We start from the raw sequence: 22,618 nt of genomic DNA on the forward strand, positions 1-22,618 counted from the left end.
CAATATGCGACTCTATCCGAGAGGAACTCGAAGGTCCCATCAAGGATAGAAGCGCATATTGAAGACGCTTTGCAAGGTGGATATCATTACATCGTACCATTACATAATATGGGGATACATACAAAAGGCATCCAATGCCACATGAATACTACAACACATACACCAGAGCATCATCTGACTATAGATAAAACACAAACGAAAGTCAAACGACATCCACCCTGCTAGCCCAGGCTGCCGACCAGGAACCTATCCCTTGAACGAAGAAGAAGCAGAAGAAGAACTCCAAAACAAGCAAACATCGCTCTCACGTCATGATCATCGCATTACCTGTACCTGCAACTATGGTTGTGGTAATCTATGAGCCGCGAGGACTCAGCAATCCCATTACCATGGGTATCAAGACTAGCAAAGCTTAATGGGTATGGAATGGATAAGTGGTGAGGTTGCAACAAGCGACTAAGCATTATATGGTGGCTAACTTACGAGTACAAGAATAAGATGAGAAGGTACGCAAACGGTCGCAAACTAGTAATGATCAATATGTCATCCTCAATTACTTACATTCAAACATAACCGCCCCGTGTTCTCTTCTTGAACTCACCCGAAAAGAGACCATCACGGTTACACACGCGGTTGGTATATTTTAATTCGAATCTGGTGTCAAGTTCTTTACAGCCGGACATTAAAAATTCCCATCTGCCACATAAACGCGGGCACGCCTCTCAAAAGTTTAAACCCTGCAGGGGTGTCCCAACTTAGCCCATGACAAGCTCACGATTCGCAGAGACAATCCTCCATCTCGGGACATCCGATCAGACTCGGGATCCCGGTGCACAAGACATTTCGACAATGGTAAAACCTCCCGGCGTGATGACACCCTGATAGTAGCAGTGCGTATCTAGTCTCAGGCCACGACGGATGAGCGACGCATACAGGTGCCAAAAAACCCAAGTTGCCAAGGGGCAGCCCCGCACAGTGCTCTAGTTTGGGACCAAGACCATCAGCACCGGCCCCCTTTATTATGTGGAAAATCCTCGGGTTCATGATGCCCTATGCCAATTAATTAATTAATTCAGTATTATTATGTTAGCAAATGTTAAAACAATTGTTGAGCCTTGCTGGAAGAGTTTTATTCAAAGCGAACTGTCAAGAGGGGCCATAAACCCTCATCATTTTAGGGACGCAAAATCAAGGAACATAACACCGGTATGATGAAAACTAGGGCGGCAAGAGTGGAACAAAACACCAGGCATAAGGCCGAGCCTTCCCACTACAGGAATCAGCTTCTTTGCCGTCTGCCATGGCGGACGGCAAAGCTATGGATGGCGGATGGCAAAGGCCTTTGCCATCCGCTGGCAGACGACAAAATGTCAGGCCGAACGGCTGCCGACAAGGCCTTCTTTGCCGTCTGCTTAACAGAAGCGGATGACAAAGGGTTGTGTCGTCCACCGTCGTAGCCAAGAAGACGGCAAAGGTTTTGGAGGCAGTGGGTGGGTGAGAGCCGTTAGGGTTAATGGTGTGTTCTTTGCCGTCTGTAGCACACGACAAAGAGCTCAGCACTTTGCCGTCTGCCAGCGGACGACAAAGAGTTGAGCACTTCGCCGTCTGCCAGCAGTCGGCAAAGAGATCAGCTGGACCAACGCTGAGAAGCTGCCACCTGGCCAGCTATGTCGTCAGCCAGCGGACGGCAAAGAGCTTGACCTCTTTGCCGTCTGCTGGCAGACGGCAAAATGACCAAATAGGCAGCCCAGTGTTCCCAGTTTACACAGGAAGCTGCCACGTGGCCTCTTTGCCATTTGCTGGCAGTTGGCAAAGCTCTTTGTCATCTTCTAGCAGACGGCAAAGAGGCTATATATCCCCTGTTTTTTAATCCATTTAATTTGGCAACATATAACAGATATACCTACATACATATAACTCCAACATAACCAACAATATAAGAGCATGTCCAACAACATATTGCATCAAATCCAACATATCCAACAACATAAAAGTCCAACATATCTATATATGTACATACATATCCAGCAACAAGTTTCCAACAACATATCCATAGACATATGTACGTATCCAACAAGTTTTCATAAACAACAAGGAAGCAAGAGAAGAATAGGACACTCCATCAATGCAAGATTCCTCATCAATCTAAAGCAAATCTACAAATTGGGAAACATGAAAGTTAGAACACAAGAAGAAAAAGAAGAAGAAGACTAGCTAGAAGAAAAGGAAGAGGAGGAAAAGAAGAAGAAGAAGAAGAATTTCTTCTAAGAAGAAGAAGAAGAAGAATAATTTCTTCTTCTTCTTCTTCTTTTCCTCCTATTCCTTCTTTTCTTCCTCTTCCTTGATTTTCTTCATGTTATTATGTCATTTGTGGACTAAATAGGCTAAGGTAGGTAAAAATGCCATTTTTGGGCTAAGTTAGGTTAAAATGCTAAGTGTGTAGGTCAATTTAGAGCTAACCTAGGTAAATAGGTCATTTTGGAGCTAACGTAGTTTAAATGGATCATTTGGGAGCTAACTGTAGGGGAACGTAGCAGAAATTCAAAATTTTCCTATGAGTCATCAAGATCTATCTATGGAGAAACCAACAACGAGGGGAAGGAGAGTGCATCTACATACCCTTGTAGATCGCTAAGCGGAAGCGTTCAAGAGAACGGGGTTGAAGGAGTCGTACTTGTCGTGATCCAAATCACCATAGATCCTAGTGCCGAACGGACGGCACCTCCGCGTTCAACACACGTACAGCCCGGTGACGTCTCCCACGCCTTGATCCAGCAAGGAGAGAGGGAGAGGTTGAGGAAGACTCCGTCCAGCAGTAGCACAACGGCGTGGTGGTGATGGAGGAGCGTGGCAATCCTGCAGGGCTTCACCAAGCACCACGGGGGAGGAGGAGGAAGAGAGGTAGGGCTGCGCCAAGAGCGAGATAAACTCATGTGTTGGGCAGCCCCTAGACCTCAACTATATATAGGGGAAGGGGAGGGGGCTGCGCCCCCTCTAGGGTTCCCTCCCCAGGGGTGGTGGCAACCCCCAGATCCCATCTGTGTGGCGGCCAGAGGGGGAGAGAGGGGAGGCGCACCTGGGGTGGGCCTTAGGGCCCATCTGCCCTAGGGTTTGCCCCCTCCCACTCTTCCCTGCGCCTTGGGCCTTGGTGGGGGGGCGCACCAGCCCACCTGGAGCTGGTCCCCTCCCACACTTGGCCCATGCAGCCTTCTAGGGCTGGTGGCCCCACCTGGTGGACCCCCGGGACCCTCCCGGTGGTCCCGGTACATTACCGATATCACCCGAAACTTTTCCAGAGATCAAAGCAGGACTTCCCATATATAAATCTTTACCTCCGGACCATTCCGGAACTCCTTGTGACATCCAGGATCTCATCCGGGACTCCGAACAACATTCGGTAACCACATACAAACTTCCTTTATAACCCTAACGTCATCGAACCTTAAGTGTGTAGACCCTACGGGTTCGGGAACCATGCAGACATGACCGAGACGTTCTCCGGTCAATAACCAACAGCGGGATCTGGATACCCATGTTGGCTCCCACATGTTCCACGATGATCTCATCGGATGAACCACGATGTCAAGGACTCAATCGATCCCGTATACAATTCCCTTTGTCTAACGGTATTGTACTTGTCCGAGATTCGATCGTCGGTATACCGATACCTTGTTCAATCTTGTTACCGACAAGTCTCTTTACTCGTTCCGTAACACATCATCCCGTGATCAACCCCTTGGTCACATTGTGCACATTATGATGATGTCCTACCGAGTGGGCCCAGAGATACCTCTCCGTTTACATGGAGTGACAAATCCCAGTCTCGATTCGTGCCAACCCAACAGACACTTTCGGAGATACCTGTAGTGCACCTTTATAGCCACCCAGTTACGTTGTGACGTTTGGTACACCCAAAGCATTCCTACGGTATCCGGGAGTTGCACAATCTCAGGGTCTAAGGAAATGATACTTGACATTAGAAAAGCTTTAGCATACGAACTAAGATCTTTGTGCTAGGCTTAGGATTGGGTCTTGTCCATCACATCATTCTTCTAATGATGTGATGCCGTTATCAACGACATCCAATGTCCATGGTCAGGAAACCGTAACCATCTGTTGATCAACAGCTAGTCAACTAGAGGCTTACTAGGGACATGGTGTTGTCTATGTACCCACACATGTATCTGAGTTTCCTATCAATACAATTATAGCATGGATAATAAACGATTATCATGAACAAGGAAATATAATAATAACTAATTTATTATTGCCTCTAGGGCATATTTCCAACAGTCTCCCACTTGCACTAGAGTCAATAATCTAGTTCACATCGCCATGTGATTAACACTCATAGGTCACATCACCATGTGACCAACATCCAAAGAGTTTACTAGTGTCACTAAACTAGTTCACATCATCATGTGATTAAGACTCAATGAGTTCTGGGGTTTGATCATGTTTTGCTTGGAAGAGAGGTTTTAGTCAACGGGTCTGCAACATTCAGATCCGTATGTACTTCGCAAATCTCTAGGTCATATTGTAAATGTTGCTTCCACGCTCCACTTGGAGCTATTCCAAATGGTTGCTCCACTATATGTATCCGGTTTGCTACTTAGAGTCATTCGAATAGGTGTTAAAGCTTGCATCGACGTAACCCTTTATGTCGAACTCTTTATCACCTCCATAATCGAGAAACATATCCTTATTCCTATATGGATAATTTTGACCGCTATCTAGTGATCCACTCCTTGATCACCTTTGTACCCTCTTGCCAGATATGTAGCAAGGCACACATCAGGTGCGGTACACAACATAGCATACTGTAGAGCCTACGTCTAAGGCATAGGGGACGAACTTCGTCCTTTCTCTCTTTTCTGCCGTGGTCGAGCTTTAACTCTTAACTTCATACCTTACAACTCAGGCAAGAACTCCTTCTTTGACTGATCCATCTTGAACACCTTCAAGATCATGTCAAGGTATGTGCTCATTTGAAAGTACCATTTAGCGTTTTTGATCTATCCTCATAGATCTTGATGCTCAATGTTCAAGCAACTTAATCCAGGTTTTCTATTGAAAAACACCTTTCAAATAACCCTATATGATTTCCAGAAATTCTACATCATTTCTGATCAACAATATGTCAACAACATATACTCATCAGAAATTCTATAGTGCTCCCACTCACTTCTTTGGAAATACAAGTTTCTCATAAACTTTGTATAAACCCAAAATCTTTGATCATCTCATCAAAGTGTACATTCCAACTCCGAGATGCTTACTCCAGTCCTTAAAAGGATTGCTGGAGATAGCATACCTTTTAGCATCCTTAGGATCGACAAAACTTTTCTGATTGTATCACATACAACCTTTCCTTGCGAAAACTGGTAAGGAAACTCATTTTGACATCCATCTGCCAGATTTCATAAATGCAGCTAATGCTAACATGATTCCGACGGACTTAAGCATCGCTACAGATGAGAAAATCTCATCGTAGTCAACTCCTTGAACTTGTGAAAAACTCTTCGCCACAAGTCGAGCTTCATAGACGGTGACATTACCATCCACGTCCATCTTCTTCTTAAAGATCCATTTATCTCAATGGCTTGCCGATCATCGGGCAAGCCCACCAAAGTCCATGCTTTGTTCTGATACATGGATCCTATCTCGGATTTCATGGCTTCTAACCATTTGTCGGAATTTGGGCCCACCATCGCTTCTCCATAGCTCGTAGGTTTATTGTTGTCTGGCAACATGACCTTCAAGACAGGATTACTGTACCACTCTAAAGTAGTACGCATCCTTGTCACCCTACGAGGTACGGTAGTGACTTGATCCGAAGTTTCATGATCACTATCATAAGCTTCTACTTCAATTGGTGTAGGTGCCACAGGAACAACTTCCTGTGCCCTGCTACACATTTGTTGAAGTGACGGTTCAATAACCTCATCAAGTCTCCACCATCCTCCCACTCAACTTTCCGAGACAAACTTTTCCTCGAGAAAGGACCCGATTCAAGAAACAATCCATTATTGCTTTCGAATCTGAATTAGGAGGTACACCCAACTGTTTTGGGTGTTCTATGAAGATGCATTTTATCAGCTTTGGGTTCGAGCTTATCAACCTGAAACTTTTTCACATAAGCGTCGCAGCCCCAAACTTTTATGAAACGACAACTTAGGTTTCTCCAGACCATAGTTCAAACGGTGTCGTCTCAACGGAATTACGTGGTGCCCTATTAAAGTGAGTGCGGTTGTCTCTAATGCCTAACCCATGAACGATAGTGGTAGTTCGATAAGAGACATCATGGCACGCACCATATCCAATAGGGTGCAACTATGATGTTTGGACACACCATCACACTATGGTGTTCCAGGCGGCATTAATTGTGAAACAATTTCCACAATGTCTTAATTGCGTGCCAAAGCTCGTAACTCAGATACTCATCTCTATGATCATATCATAGACATTTTATCCTTTTGTCACGATGATCTTTAACTTCACTCTGAAATTACTTGAACCATTCAACAATTCAGACTTGTGTTTCATCAAGTAAATATACTCAACATCTACTCGAATCATCTGTGAAGTAAGAACATAACGATATTCACTGCATGCCTCAGCACTCATTGGACTGCGCACATCAAAATGTGTTACTTTCAACAAGTTGCTATCTTGTTCCATCTTACTGAAACCGAGGCTTTTCAGTCATTTTGCCCATGTGGTATGATTTGCATATCTCAAGTGATTCAAAATCAAGTGAGTCCAAATGATCCATCTGCATGGAGTTTCTTCATGCATATACACCAATAGACATGGTTCACATGTCTCAAACTTTTCAAAAAATGAGTGAGTCCAAAGATCCATCAACATGGAGCTTCTTCATGCGTTTTATACCAATATGACTTACATGGCAGTGCCACAAGTAAGTGGTACTATCATTACTATCTTATATCTTTTTGGCATGAAAATGTGTATTACTACGATCGAGATTCAATAAACCATTCCTTTTAGGTGCAAGACCATTGAAGGCATTATTCAAATAAATAGAGTAACCATTATTCTGCCTAAATGAATAACTATATTGCGATAGACATAATCCAATCATGTCTATGCTCAATGCAAACACCAAATGACAATTATTCAGGTTTAATACTAATCTTGATGGTAGAGGGAGCGTGCGATGTTTGATCACATCAAACTTGGAAACACTTCCAACACATATCATCAGCTCACCTTTAGCTAGTCTCCGTTTATTCCGTAGCCTTTTATTTCGAGTTACTAACACTTAGCAACCGAACCGGTATCTAATACCCTGGTGCTACTAGGAGTACTAGTAAAGTACACATTAACTTAATGTATATCCAATATACTTCTATCGACCTTGCCAGCCTTCTCATCTACCAAGTATCTAGGGTAATTCTGCTCCAGTGGCCGTTCCCCTTATTACAGAAGCACTTAGTCTCGGGTTTAGGTTCAACCTTGGGTTTCTTCACTGGAGCAGCAGCTGATTTGCCGTTTCATGAAGTATCCCTTCTTGTCCTCGCCCTTCTTGAAACTAGTGGTTTCACCAACCATCAACAATTGATGCTTCTTCTTGATTTCTACTTTCGCGGTGTCAAACATCGTGAATGCCTCAAGGATCACCATATCCACCCTTGATATGTTATAGTTCATCATGAAGCTCTAGCAGCTTGGTGGCAATGACTTTGGAGAAACATCACTATCTCATCTGGAAGATCAACTCCCACTCGATTCAAGTGATTGTTGCACTCAGACAATCTGAGCACAAGCTCAATGATTGAGCTTTTCTCCCTTAGTTTGCAGGCTAAGAAAATCGTCGGAGGTCTTATACCTCTTGATGTGGGCACGAGCCTGAAATCCCAATTTCAGCCCTCAAAACATCTCATATGTTCCGCGACATTTCGAATAACGTCTTTGGTGCCTCAACTCTAAACCATTTAACTGAACTATCACATAGTTATCAAAACGTGTATGTCCGATGTTTGCAACATCCACAGACGACGTTTGCGGTTCAGCACACTGAGCGGTGCATTAAGGACATAAGCTTTCTACTGTCTGCATAATCACTACTGTCAACTTTCAACTATATTTTCTCTCGGAACATATCTAAACAGTGGAACTAAAGCACGAGCTTACGACATAATTTGCAAAGATCTTTTGACTATGTTCAGGATAATTAAGTTCATCTAATGAACTCCCACTCAGACAGACATCCCTCTAGTCATCTAAGTGATTACATGATCCGAGTCAACTAGGCCGTGTCCGATCATCACGTGAGACGGACTAGTCATCATCGGTGAACATCTTCATGTTGATCGTATCCTCCATACGACTCATGCTCGACCTTTCGGTCTCTTGTGTTCCGAGGCCATGTCTGTACATGCTAGGCTCGTCAAGTTAACCTAAGCGTTTCGCGTGTGTAAATCTGGCTTACACCCGTTGTATGTGAATGTAAGAATCTATCACACCCGATCATCACGTCGTGCTTCGAAACGACGAACTTTCGCAATGGTGCACAGTTAGGGGGAACACTTTCTTGAAATTTTAATGAGGGATCATCTTATTTACTACCGTTGTTCTAAGCAAATAAGATGTATAAACATGATAAACATCACATGCAATCAAATAGTGACATGATATGGCCAATATCATTTTGCTCCTTTTGATCTCCATCTTCGGGGCTCCATGATCATCATCGTCACCGGCATGACACCATGATCTCCATCATCATGATCTCCATGAAGTTGTCTAGCCAACTTATTACTTCTCCTACTATGGATACCGGTTAGCAATAAAGTAAAGTAATTACATGGAGTTGTTCAATGACACGCAGGTCATACAATAAATAAAGACAACTCCTATGGCTCCTACCGGTTGTCATACTCATCGACATGCAAGTCGTGATTCCTATTACAAGAACATGATCAATCTCATACATCACATATCATTCATCACATTCTTCTTGGCCATATCACATCACATAGCATACCCTGCAAAAACAAGTTAGACGTCCTCTAATTGTTGTTTGCATGTTTTATGTGGCTGCTATGGGTTTCTAGCAAGAACGTTTCTGACCTACGCAAAAACCACAACGTGATATGTCAATTGCTATTTACCCTTCATAAGGACCCTTTTCATCGAATCCGATCTGACTAAAGTGGGAGAGACTTGCACCCGCTAGCCACCTTATGCAACAAGTGCATGTCAGTCGGTGGAACCTGTCTCACGTAAGTGTACGTGTAAGGTTGGTCCGGGCCTCTTCATCCCACAATGCCGCCGAATCAAGATTGGACTAGTAACAGTAAGCATATTGAACAAAATCAATGTCCACAACTACTTTGTGTTCTACTCGTGCAAAGAATCTACGTATAGACCTAGCTCCGATACCACTGTAGGGGAACGTAGCAGAAATTCAAAATTTTCCTACGAGTCACCAAGATCTATCTATGGAGAAACCAGCAACGAGGGGAATGAGAGTGCATCTACATACCATTGTAGATTGCTAAGCGGAAGCGTTCAAGAGAACGGGGTTGAAGGAGTCGTACTCGTCGTGATCCAAATCACCGGAGATCCTAGTGCCGAACGGACGGCACCTCCGCGTTCAACACACGTACAGCCCGGTGACGTCTCCCACGCCTTGATCTAGCAAGGAGAGAGGGAGAGGTTGAGGAAGACTCCATCCAGCAGCAGCACAACAGCGTGGTGGTGATGGAGGACCGTGGCAATCCTGCAGGGCTTCGCCAAGCACCGCGGGAGAGGAGGAGGAAGAGAGATAGGGCTGCGCCAAGAGGGAGAGAAACTCATGTGTTCGGCAGCCCCTAGACCTCAACTATATATAGGGGAAGGGGAGGGGGCTGCGCCCCCTCTAGGGTTCCCTCCCCAGGGGTGGCGGCAGCCACCAGATCCCATCTGCCCTAGGGTTTGCCCCCTCCCACTCTTCCCTGCGCCTTGGGCCTTGGTGGGGGGGGGGGGCGCACCAGCCCAACTAGAGCTGGTCCCCTCCCACACTTGGCCCATGCAGCCTTCTGGGGCTGGTGGCCCCACCTGGTGGACCCCCGGGACCCTCCCGGTGGTCCCGGTACATTACCGATATCACCCGAAACTTTTTCGGTGATCAAAGCAGGACTTCCCATATATAAATCTTTACCTCCGGACCATTCCGGAACTCCCCGTGAAGTCCAGGATCTCATCTGGGACTCCGAACAACATTCGGTAACCACATACAAACTTCCTTTATAACCCTAGCGTTATCGAACCTTAAGTGTGTAGACCCTACGGGTTCGGGAACCATGCAGACATGACCGAGACGTTCTCCGGTCAATAACCAACAACGGGATCTGGATACCCATGTTGGCTCCCACATGTTCCACGATGATCTCATCGGATGAACCACAATGTCAAGGACTTAATCGATCCTGTATACAATTCCCTTTGTCTAACGGTATTGTACTTGTCCGAGATTCGATCGTCGGTATACCGATACCTTGTTCAATCTCGTTACCGGCAAGTCTCTTTACTCGTTCCGTAACACATCATCCCGTGATCAACCCCTTGGTCACATTGAGCACATTATGATGATGTCCTACTGAGTGGGCCCAGAGATACCTCTCCGTTTACACGGAGTGACAAATCCCAGTCTCGATTCGTGCCAACCCAATAGACACTTTCGGAGATACCTATAGTGCACCTTTATAGCCACCCAGTTACGTTGTGACGTTTGGTACACCCAAAGCATTCCTACGGTATCTGGGAGTTGCACAATCTCATGGTCTAAGGAAATGATACTTGACATTAGAAAAGCTTTAGCATACGAACTACGATCTTTGTGCTAGGCTTAGGATTGGGTCTTGTCCATCACATCATTCTTCTAATGATGTGATCCCGTTATCAACGACATCCAATGTCCATGTCAGGAAACCATAACCATCTGTTGATCAACGAGCTAGTCAACTAGAGGCTTACTAGGGACATGGTGTTGTCTATGTACCCACACGTGTATCTGAGTTTCCTATCAATACAATTATAGCATGGATAATAAACGATTATCATGAAGAAGGAAATATAATAATAACTAATTTATTATTGCCTCTAGGGCATATTTCCAACACTAACGTAGGTTAAATGGATCATATTGGAGCTAACCTAGGTAAACTTGGTCATTTTTAAGCTAACCTAGCTAATTATGCCATTTTTGACCTAACTAAGCTTGTTGTGTCATTTTAGAGGACAACAAGCTAAGTATATGCCATTTATGAGGTTGGCAAGGTTATTATGCCATTTACGAATAAAAACAAGTAAGAGGAGGAAAATAAGAAGAAGAAGTAGAAGAAGAAGAAGATCATCATCATCATGTTCTTCTTCTTCTTCTTTTCTTCCTATTCCTTCTTTTCTTCCTCTTCCTTGATTTTCTTCATCTTATTATTTCATTTGTGGACTAAATAGGCTAAGGTAGGTAAATATGCTAAGTGTGTAGGTCAATTATGAGCTAAGCTAGGCAAATAGGTCATTTTGGAGCTAACGTAGGTTAAATGGATCATTTGGGAGCTAATGTAGGTTAAATGGATCATATTGGAGCTAACCTAGGTAAACTTGGTCATAAATGGACTAAATAGGTTGAATTATGTCATAAATGGACCAAATATGCTACTACCTCCGTCCCGGTGTATAAGTCATTCGCGTAGTTCTAGGTCGATAATTTAACTATCTAAATATGTATTATATGTGACAAAAAATATATATTTAGAAACTACATCCGTGTGAAAATCTAGTGGTATACTTTTCATGACATATAACACATATTTAATTCCTCATTTTGATGACCTAGAACTACGCAAATGACTTATACACCCGGACGGAGGGAGTAAATAAGAAGAAAAATATCGTTATCACGGAGGTGAAGGAATGGTCGGGGCTACGCCAGTGGCAGACGTAGGTGAAGGACCGGTCGGGGTTGCGCCATTGCCAGACGTAGAAGGATTGGTCGATGCTTGTCGGGAGGCATGCTGCACCAAAGATCATTTCCAATAATGTCTCGTTAGCACGATGCAACTGAAATGTGAATACTAGTAACTAATGACCATTCAAATCAAACTCACCGTGTTGCCGGAGCTATCTGGGCATCGACGGAGGGGTCTGACTGTTTTTCTTGCACATGGTCTGCACATTTGGTTCTCACGAGTCAGTCATATTAGTTAGTAATCCGAACATTACGTGCATGATTTGGCTAATATGCACGAGAAACGTACCACAAGGAGCTCGTAGAGGGCCCGGTGAGACGCCTTGTTCTTGTTCCTCTCCTCCTTCAACAACTTAGTCGTCCTCTCCTCCATCTCCCTCTCCCTCTCCACCGCCTACCTTTTTGCCTCCTCCAAAAGCACCTGGGTTTTCAATCTCTCTTTCTCAACCAATGCCTGCTACACACCACTCCTCATTAGCATTGTAATCATCGACGGATGCACACACAATGTAATGGAGGAAAGGCGAGAGAATCGGTATAACTAACCGCCATGGCAAGCTCCGTGGGCCGTGCACGAGGCGTTATCTCAGGAGCAGAGATACTCTGGCGCTTCTTGATCTACGGGAGAGTCATAGGACAATGTATCAGGCCATCACCAATGGCTTGTGAGCCATGGGACCTCCCGCCACCAGATATCATCACCAGCTCTGTATCAAAAGGATCCTTGCTCTAGTTAAAGTCCTCCCCTTTCCTCGCCTTCCCCTCATCTCCGTACTTCACCATCTTGTGGTGGGAGGAGATGTTGGTGAAGCTCTCTGGATGATCTAGGTCAGACTCCGAGAATGCCTTGGCCTTCTTGTAAGGGGCACTATATATGGGCCATGCCATAGATGCCGAACAGACTTGGCACAGGCTTCTTGTTGTGGTGCGCCTGAGAGAGGGGAACAAAATATTAGTTAAGGGCTCAAGCTAGCATGAAGAATCATATTGCTATGTAAATAGGTCATTTTGAAGCTAAGTAAGGTTATTATGTCATTTTCGAGGAAAATAAGCTAAGTTTAGGTCATTTTGGAGGTAACCAAGATTATTATGCCATTTTTGACGAAAGTATGCTAATTATGTCATTATTGAGCTATCGAAGGTAGTTATGCCATTTTTTATCTAACTAATGCATATTTAGGCATTTTATAGAGCTATCTAAGGTTATTATGTCATTTTAGAGCTAATTATGTCATGAATGAACCAACTAAGATTGGTTTAGGTCGTTATTGAGCTATCCAAGGTAGTTATGCCATTTTTTAACTAACTAAGCATATTAAGTCATTTTGGAAGGGAAAATGCTAGCTTGAAGAATGAAATTGCATGAATGATGTAGCAAACCACATACCCAGTGATCCCCGTACTCAAACAGGTTGGAGCTCCCTTGATGGTGTGGCATACCAACCATTTGGTCATGCTTATCCTTGGCCCTATGGTGTTCAACTAGCCATTGGGGAGAGCACCACATATCCACCAACGCCTCCCAACAGTCCATCTTATCCGCACACCATCTCGGGGGCACCTAACTTAGTCAAGAGAAATTTCAGCACTACGCCTACAAATCAAATCAAGAAAACTAAGTTCAAGGCCTTAAGAATAGGTATAATTATCACCAAGTACTTCTCCCTACTCAGAAACTTGCCGCGACACTTCTTCTTGCCCCTCCTAATACCCTTCGAGGCGTAGTAGTCTCGAACGGCATGCACCCGAGCCTTGACTCATAAGTTCTGAAGTAGGTGCTTGAACTCGGCTTCGACAACCATATTCGCGTCCTCCTGTTCTCCCTCTAAAACCCTGTAGAAGGTCTACAATCAAAGAAGACAACAACGATTAGTACAATCACTAGCTAGGTAGTGTTCATTTTTAATTCCGTAAAGGAGAAATTACCCAAAACCGATAGAACACAATGTCGGCCATCGTCTCGCACGCGACTGTTGGAAATATGCCCTAGAGGCAATAATAAAATGGTTATTATTATATTTCCTTGTTCATGATAATTGTCTATTATTCATGCTATAATTGTGTTATCCGGAAATCGTAATACATGTGTGAATACATAGACCACAACATGTCCCTAGTGAGCCTCTAGTTGACTAGCTCGTTGATCAACAGATAGTCATGGTTTCCTGACTATGGACATTGGATGTCATTGATAATGGGATCGCATCATTAGGAGAATGATGTGATGGACAAGACCCAATCCTAAGCATAGCTCAAGATCGTGTAGTTCATTTTGCTAGAGCTTTTCCAAATGTCAAGTATCATTTCCTTAGACCATGAGATTGTGCAACTCCCGGATACCGTAGGAGTGCTTTGGGTGTGCCAAACGTCACAACGTAACTGGGTGACTATAAAGGTGCACTACGGGTATCTCCGAAAGTGTCTGTTGGGTTGGCACGAATAAAGACTGGGATTTGTCACTCCGTATGATGGAGAGGTATCTCTGGGCCCACTCAGTAATGCATCATCAAAATGAGCTCAATGTGACCAAGTGTCTGGTCACGGGATCATGCATTACAGTACGAGTAAAGTGACTTGCTGGTAACGAGATTAAACGAGGTATTGGGATACCGACGATCGAATCTCGGACAAGTAACATACCGATTGACAAAGGGAATTATATACGGTATTGATTGAGTCCTCGACATCGTGGTTCATCCGATGAGATCATCGAGGAGCATGTGGGAGCCAACATGGGTATCCAGATCCCGCTGTTGGTTATTGACCGGAGAGTCGTCTCGGTCATGTCTGCATGTCTCCCGAACCCGTAGGGTCTACACACTTAAGGTTCGGTGATGCTAAGGTTGTTGAGATATTAGTATGCGGTAACCTGAAAGTTGTTCGGAGTCCCGGATGAGATCCCAGACATCACGAGGAGTTTCAGAATGGTCCATAGGTGAAGAATTATATATAGGAAGTCAGGTTTCGGCCATCGGGAAAGTTTCGGGGGTCACCGGTATTGTACCGGGACCACCGGAAGGGTCCCGGGGGTCCACCGGGTGGGGCTACCTATCCCAGAGGGCCCCATGGGCTGAAGTGGGAGAGGAATCGGCCCCTGGTGGGCTGGTGCGCCCCCCTTGGGCCCCCCCTGCGCCTAGGGTTGGAAACCCTAGGTGGGGGGCGCCTGCACCTGGCTTGGGGGGCAAGTTTCCCCCCTGGCCGCCGCCCCCCTTGGAGATTGGATATCCTAGGCCCCCCCTTAGGGGCCCTATATATAGTGGGGGGGGGGGGGGAGGGAGGGCAGCCGCACCCAAGTCTCTGGCGCCTCCCTCTCCCTCCGCAACACCTGTCCCTCTCATAGTGCTTGGCGAAGCCCTGCCGAGATCGCTGCTGCATCCACCACCACGCCGTCGTGCTGCTGGATCTCCATCAAGCTCTCCTTCCCCCTTGCTGGATCAAGAAGGAGGATACGTCTTCCCCAACTGTACGTGTGTTGAACGCGGAGGTGCTGTCCGTTCAGCACTAGGATCATTGGTGATTTGGATCACGACGAGTACGACTCCCTCAACCCCGTTCTCTTGAATGCTTCCGCTCACAATCTACAAGGGTATGTAGATGCACTCCTGTCTCTCATTTCTAGATGAACTCCATAGATTGATCTTGGTGAAGTGTAGAAATTTTTTATTTTCTGCAACGTTCCCGAACAGTGGCATCATGAGCTAGGTCTATGCGTAGTTTGTATGCACAAGTAGAATACAAACTTGTTGTGGGCGTAGATGTTGTCAATTTCCTTGCCACTACTAGTCTTATCTTGCTTTGGCGGCATCGTGGGATGAAGCGGCCCGGACCAACCTTACACGTACGCTTACGTGAGACAGGTTCCACCGACTGACATGCACGAGTTGCATAAGGTGGCTAGCGGGTGTCTGTCTCTCCCACTTTAGTTGGAGCGGATTCGATGAAAAGGGTCCTTATGAAGGGTAAATACAAATTGGCATATCACGTTGTGGTTTTACGTAGGTAAGAAACGTTCTTGCTAGAAACCTATAGAAGCCACGTAAAAAACATGCAACAACAATTAGAGGACGTCTAACTTGTTTTTGCAGCATTTGCCTTTGTGATGTGATATGGCCAAAAGTTTGTGATGAATGATATATATGTGATGTATGAGATCATGTTCTTGTAATAGGAATCACAACTTGCATGTCGATGAGTATGACAACCGGCAGGAGCCATAGGAGTTGTCTTAATTATTGTATGACCTGCGTGTCAACGAATAAATGCCATGTAATTACTTTACCTTATTGCTAAACTGTTAGCCATAGTAGTAGAAGTAATAGTTGGCGAGCAACTTCATGGAGACACAATGATGGAGATCATGATGATGGAGATCATGGTGTCTTTCCGATGACGAAGATGATCATGGCGCCCCGAAGATGGAGATCAAAGGAGCAATATGATATTGGCCATATCATGTCATTATTTGACTGCATGTGATGTTTATCATGTTTTACATCTTATTTGCTTAGAACGACTGTAGCTTAAATAAGATGATCCCTCACAATAATTTCAAGAAAGTGTTCCCCTAACTGTGCACCGTTACGAAGGTTCGTTGTTTCGAAGCACCACGTGATGATCGGGTGTGATAGATCCTAATGTTCGAATACAACGGGTGTAAGCCAGATTTACACATGCAATACACTTAGGTTGACTTGACGAGCCTAGCATGTACAGACATGGCCTCGGAACACGGAAGATCGAAAGGTCGAGCATGAGTCGTATAGAAGATATGATCAACATGAAGATGTTCACCGATGTCGACTAGTCCGTCTCATGTGATGATCGGACACGGCCTAGTTGACTCGGATCATGTTTCACATAGATGACTAGAGGGATGTCTGTCTGAGTGGGAGTTCATTGAATAATTTGATTACATGAACTTAATTATCAAGAACTTAGTCTAAAATCTTTACAATATGTCTTGTAGATCAAATGGCCCACGCTAATGTTGCCCTCAACTTCAACGCGTTCCTAGAGAAAACCAAGCTGAAAGATGATGGCAGCAACTATACGGACTGGGTCTGGAACCCGAGGATCATCCTCATAGCTGCAAAGAAAGATTATGCCTTAGAAGCACTGCTAGGTGAAGCACCCATCCCAGAGAACCAAGACATTATGAACACTTGGCAGTCTCGTGCTGATGATTACACCCTCGTTTAGTGCGGCATGCTTTACAGCTTAGAACCGGGGCTCCAAAAGCGTTTTGAGCAACACGGAGCATATGAGATGTTCGAAGAGCTGAAAATGGTTTTCCAAGCTCATGCCTGGGTCAAGAGATATGAAGTCTCCGACAAGTTCTTCAGTTGTAAGATGGAGGAAAATAGTTCTGTCAGTGAGCACATACTCAAAATGTCTGGGTTGCACAACCGCTTGACTCAGCTGGGAGTTAATCTCCCGGATGACGCGGTTATTGACAGAATCCTTCAGTCGCTTCCACCGAGCTACAAGAGCTTTGTGATGAACTTCAATATGCAGGGGGATAGAAAAGACCATTCCTGAGGTATATTCAATGCTAAAATCAGCGGAGGTAGAGATCAAAAAGGAACATCAAGTGTTGATGGTGAATAAAACCACTAAGTTCAAGAAAGGCAAGGTTAAGAAGAACTTCAAGAAGGACGGCAAGGGAGTTGCCACGCCCGGTAAGCCAGTTGCCGGGAAGAAGCCAAAGAATGGACCCAAGCCTGAGACTGAGTGCTTTTATTGCAAGGGAAGTGGTCACTGGAAGCGGAACTGCCCCAAGTACTTAGCGGACAAGAAGGCCCGGAACACCAAAGGTATATGTGATATACATGTTATTGATGTGTACCTTACCAGCACTCGTAGTAGCTCCTGGGTACTTGATACCGGTGCGGTTGCTCATATTTGTAACTCAAAGCAGGAGCTGCGGAATAAGCGGAGACTGGCGAAGGACGAGGTGACGATGCACGTCGGTAATGGTTCCAAGGTCGATGTGATCGCCGTCGGCACGCTACCTCTACATTTACCTACGGGATTAGTTTTAAACCTCAATAATTGTTATTTAGTGCTAGCTTTGAGCATGAACATTGTATCTGGATCTCGTTTAATACGAGATGGCTACTCATTTAAATACGAGAATAATGGTTGTTCTATTTATATGAGAGATATGTTTTATGGTCATGCCCCGATGGTCAATGGTTTATTCTTAATGAATCTCGAACGTGATGTTACACATATTCATAGTGTGAATACCAAAAGATGTAAAGTTGATAACGACATTCCCACATACTTGTGGCACTGCCGCCTTGGTCACATTGATGTCAAGCGCATGAAGAAGCTCCATGCTGATGGACTTTTAGAGTCTCTCGATTATGAATCATTTGACACATGCGAACCATTCCTCATGGGCTAAATGACCAAGACTCCGTTCTCCGGAACAATGGAGCGAGCAACCAACTTATTGGAAATCATACATACTAATGTGTGCGGTCCAATGAGCGTTGAGGCTCGCGGAGGATATCGTTATGTTCTCACTCTCACTGACGACTTGAGTAGATATGGGTATGTCTACTTGATGAAACACAAGTCTGAGACCTTTGAAAAGTTCAAGGAATTTCAGAATGAGGTAGAGAATCAATGTGACCAAAAGATAAAGTTCTTACGATCAGATCATGGAGGAGAATATTTAAGTCATGAATTTGGTACGCACTTAAGGAAATGTGGAATTGTTTCACAACTCACGCCGCCTGGAACACCTCAGCATAATGGTGTGTCCGAACGTCGTAATCGCACTTTATTGGATATGGTGCGATCTATGATGTCTCTTACCGATTTACCGCTATCAATATGGAGATACGCTCTAGAGACAGCTACATTCACTTTAAATAGGGCACCGTCTAATTCCGTTGAGACGACACCGTATGAATTATGGTTTGGGAAGAAACCTAAGCTGTTGTTTCTAAAAGTTTGGGGATGCGATGCTTATGTCAAGGAACTTCAACCTTAAAAGCTCGAACCCAAGTCGGAAAAATGCGTCTTCATAGGATACCCTAAGGAAACCATTGGGTATACCTTCTACCTCAGATCCGAAGGCAAGATTTTTGTTGCCAAGAACGGGTCCTTTCTAGAGAAAGAGTTCCTCTCGAAAGAAGTAAGTGGGAGGAAAGTGGAACTTGATGAAGTACTACCTCTTGAACCGAAAAGTAGCGCAGCTCAGGAAGATGTTCCTGTGGTGCTTGCACCGACTAGAGAGGAAATTAATGATGATGATCAAGGTGCTTTAGATCAAGTTACCACTGAACTTCGTAGGTCCACAAGGACACGTTCCACACTAGAGTGGTATGGCAACCCTGTCCTGGAAATCATGTTGTTAGACAACGGTGAACCTTCAAACTATGAAGAAGCGATGGCGGGCCCAGATTCCAACAAATGGCTTGAAGCCATGCAATCCGAGATAGGATCCATGTATGAAAACGAAGTATGGACTTTGACAGACTTGCCCAATGATCGACGGGCGATAGAAAACAAATGGATCTTTAAGAAGAAGACGGATGCAGATGGTAATGTTACCATCTATAAAGCTCGACTTGTCGCTAAGGGTTATCGACAAGTTCAAGGGGTTGACTATGATGAGACATTCTCTCCCGTAGCGAAGCTAAAGTCCGTCTGAATCATGTTAGCAATTGCCGCATACTATGATTATGAGATATGGCAAATGGACGTCAAAACGGCATTCCTTAACGGCTATCTTAAGGAAGAACTGTATATGATGCAGCCGAAAGGTTTTGTCGACCCTGAGAATGCTAACAAGGTATGCAAACTCCAGCGATCCATTTATGGGCTGGTGCAAGCATCTCGGAGTTGGAACATTCGCTTTGATGAGATGATCAAAGCGTTTGGGTTTATGCAGACTTATGGAGAAGCCTGTGTTTACAAGAAAGTGAGTGGGAGCTCTGTAGCATTTCTCATATTATATGTAGATGACATACTTTTGATGGGAAATGATATAGAACTTTTGGACGGCATTAAGGCCTACTTTAATAAGTGTTTTTCAATGAAGGACCTTGGATAAGCTGCTTACATATTAGGCATCAAGATCTATAGGGATAGATCGAGACGCCTCATAGGTCTTTCAAAAAGCACATACCTTGATAAGATATTGAAGAAGTTCAATATGGATCAGTCTAAGAAGGGGTTCTTGCCTGTGTTGCAAGGTGTGAAATTGAGCTCAGCTCAATGCCCGACCACGACAGAAGATAGAGAAAAGATGAGTGTCATCCCCTATGCCTCAGCTATAGGGTCTATTATGTATGCCATGTTGTGTATCAGACCTGATGTAAACCTTGCCGTAAGTTTGGTAGGAAGGTACCAAAGTAATCCCGACATGGACCACTAGACAATGGTCAAGAACATCCTAAAGTACCTGAAAAGGACTAAGGATATGTTTCTCGTTTATGGAGGTGACGAAGAGCTCGTCGTAAAGGGTTACATCGACGCTAGCTTCGACACAGATCTGGGTGACTCTAAGTCACAAACTGGATACGTGTATATTTTGAATGGTGGGGCAGTAAGCTGGTGCAGTTGCAAGCAAAGCGTTGTGGCGGGATCTACATGTGAAGCAGAGTACATGGCAGCCTCGGAGGCAGCACATGAAGCAATCTGGGTGAAGGAGTTCATCACCGACCTAGGAGTCATACCCAATGCGTCGGGACCGATCACACTCTTCTGTGACAACACTGGAGCTATTGCACTTGCCAAGGAGCCCAGGTTTCACAAGAAGACCAGGCACATCAAGCGTCGCTTCAACTCCATTCGTGAAAATGTTCAAGATGGAGACATAAATATTTGTAAAATACATACGGACCTGAATGTAGCAGATCCGTTGACTAAACCTCTCCCTAGAGAAAAACATGATCAACACCAGAACTCTATGGGTGTTCAATTCATCACAATGTAACTAGATTATTGACTATAGTGCAAGTGGGAGACTGTTGGAAATATGCCCTAGAGGTAATAATAAAATGGTTATTATTATATTTCCTTGTTCATGATAATTGTCTATTATTCATGCTATAATTGTGTTATCCGGAAATCGTAATACATGTGTGAATACATAGACCACAACATGTCCCTAGTGAGCCTCTAGTTGACTAGCTTGTTGATCAACAGATAGTCATGGTTTCCTGACTATGGACATTGGATGTCATTGATAACGGGATCACACCATTAGGAGAATGATGTGATGGACAAGACCCAATCCTAAGCATAGCTCAAGATCGTGTAGTTCGTTTTGCTAGAGCTTTTCCAAATGTCAAGTATCATTTCCTTAGACCATGAGCTTGTGCAACTCCAGGATACCCTAGGAGTGCTTTGGGTGTGCCAAACGTCACAACGTAACTGGGTGACTATAAAGGTGCACTACGGGTATCTCCGAAAGTGTTTGTTGGGTTGGCACGAATCGAGACTGGGATTTGTCACTTCGTATGATGGAGAGGTATCTCTGGGACCACTCGACAATGCATCATCATAATGAGCTCAATGTGACCAAGTGTCTGGTCACGGGATCATGCATTATGGTACGAGTAAAGTGACTTGCCGGTAACAAGATTAAAGGAGGTATTGGGATACCGATGATCGAATCTCGGACAAGTAACGTACCGATTGACAAAGGGAATTGTATACGGGATTGATTGAATCCTCGACATCGTGGTTCAGCCGATGAGATCATCGAGGAGCATGTGGGAGCCAACATGGGTATCCAGATCCCGCTGTTGGTTATTGACCGGAGAGTCGTCCTGGTCATGTCTGCATGTCTCCCAAACCCGTAGGGTCTACACACTTAAGGTTCGGTGACGCCAGGGTTGTTGAGATATTAGTACGCGGTAACCCAAAAGTTGTTCGGAGTCCTAGATGAGATCCCGGACGTCACGAGGAGTTTCAGAATGGTCCGGAGGTGAAGAATTATATATAGGAAGTCATGTTTCGGCCATCGGGAAAGTTTCAGGGGTCACCGTTATTGTACCGGGACCACCGGAAGGGTCCCGGGGGTCCACCGGGTGGTGCCACCTATCCCGAAGGGCCCCATGGGCTGAAGTGGGAGGGGAACCGGCCCCTGGTGGGCTGGTGTGCCCCCCTTGGCCCTCCTGCGCCTAGGGTTGGAAACCCTAGGTGGGGGGCGCCTCCACCTGGCTTGGGGGGCAAGTTTCCCCCCTGGCCGCCGCCCCCCTTGGAGATTGGATCTCCTAGGGACGCCCCCCCTTAGGGGCCCTATATATAGTGGGGGGGGGAGGGCAGCCGCACCCAAGTCTCTGGTGCCTCCCTCTCCCTCCGCAACACCTCTCCCTCTCATAGTGCTTGGCGAAGCCGTGCCGAGATCGCTGCTGCATCCACCACCACGCTGTCGTGCTACTGGATCTCCATCAACCTCTCCTTCCCCCTTGTTGGATCAAGAAGGAGGATACGTCTTCCCCAACCATACGTGTGTTGAACGCGGAGGTGCTGTCCGTTCAGCACTAAGATCATCAGTGATTTGGATCACGACGAGTACGACTCCCTCAACCCTGTTCTCTTGAACGCTTCTGCTCGCGATCTACAAGGGTATGTAGATGCACTCCTCTCTCTCGTTGCTAGATGAATTCCATAGAT

The sequence above is a fragment of the Triticum aestivum genome, chromosome 2B (genome assembly GCF_018294505.1).
Source record: "Triticum aestivum cultivar Chinese Spring chromosome 2B, IWGSC CS RefSeq v2.1, whole genome shotgun sequence".
NCBI classification, from domain to species: domain Eukaryota; kingdom Viridiplantae; phylum Streptophyta; class Magnoliopsida; order Poales; family Poaceae; genus Triticum; species Triticum aestivum.